The following is a 1,399-nucleotide window of genomic DNA, read 5'->3' as shown; positions in this document are numbered from 1 at the left end:
GAAGCGCACTAGAGGTTTTGCTAGACGTCCGTATTGCTTCCGGCCACTCGGTACATGTCCCGTGACTCTAGCTCGTCACTCTACATAGCGATCGATTGCCAATAACTCGATAAACAACATGATTTGGACGTATATACCATTATACAAGCTGGAGATGGACCGGGTAATAATATATCCCATAATGATAAAATTTCTACTCGACGATGATCGCCCAACGGCGCGCGGAGACTTGGGTGAGTTTCAGCGTGTAACGTTACCGTCTTCGATAATAACTGATATTATCAACATTTGACCCACATTAGATGATTGGTATAACGCTGCCCACGGAATTATAAACGCCCCCTCGCCCATCCGGTCAACATCAGATGACGTGTAGTAACTTCTAGAAGTACGTCTAGTTGGAATTTTTTATATCGCGCTGATTGCCATCAAACTGTATTTCATCATCAATATAATGCATTTGGGGCTATATATCACGTTCTGGAGAAAGCTGCAGAAAGAGATGAAAACATACTTATACATTAGACCATACTTTACTATGAATATGTGAATGAAAAAGTTTAACGTTGCTACACAATGAACAATACATATAGGACTTTGAATGGGCCCTAATAATGGCAATGTAGCAATAGAATTTAAAAAGTTATAGCCCTGCAAAGAAGGGGACTTTCTCCATAGACAAATAGCGCTGGCAATCTATGGTATATCATTAATTTAACCTTAGGCAACCAAAGTGTTAATAATAATAATTATAAATACCGTACTTTTCGCACTATAAGCCGCACCTGACTATAAGCCGCAGCAGCTAAATTGAATGATGTGTACATATATAAGCCGCACTGGACTATAAGCCGCAGGTGTTTTAATGTTTAATTACCATATGTAATTAGCATTGGGACACAATACTGTCGGACAAATAACAAGAATTAACTCATTTACAAGTTGTATTAAGTTTAGCAAATAAGGGAACAGATAAATAACATTTCAATGCAGTCAAAAAAGCAATATTAAGATTTTTACATTTTCGGGTTTGGTCACGTCGAGTCACATATAAGCCGCACCGTTATATAAGCCGCAGGGTCGAAAAATGGGGGGGAAAGCCGCGGCTTATAGTCAGAAAAGTACGGTATTTTTTTTCTCTGTTGTACCGAACCGTGACCCCAATACCGAGGTACGTACCGAACCGTGGCTTCTGTGTACCGTTACACCCCTAGTGTGTACTGTATATGTGTCTGTCTGTCTCTCTGTGTGTGTGTACTGCATATGTATATGTGTGTGTACTGTATGTGTGTGTGTGTCAGCGCTGGGAGGTATACACAATACTAAGGTATACCGTCATGGGTCCATGAATGACGAAGCATCTCTTCACCACCCCCTAATGTGTGTATGTGTCTCTTAT

The sequence above is a fragment of the Notolepis coatsorum genome (assembly GCF_963971535.1).
Source record: "Notolepis coatsorum genome assembly, chromosome: 4".
NCBI classification, from domain to species: domain Eukaryota; kingdom Metazoa; phylum Chordata; class Actinopteri; order Aulopiformes; family Paralepididae; genus Notolepis; species Notolepis coatsorum.
The sequence above is the reverse complement of the archived record's forward strand: the minus strand, read 5'-3'. Positions refer to the sequence as shown.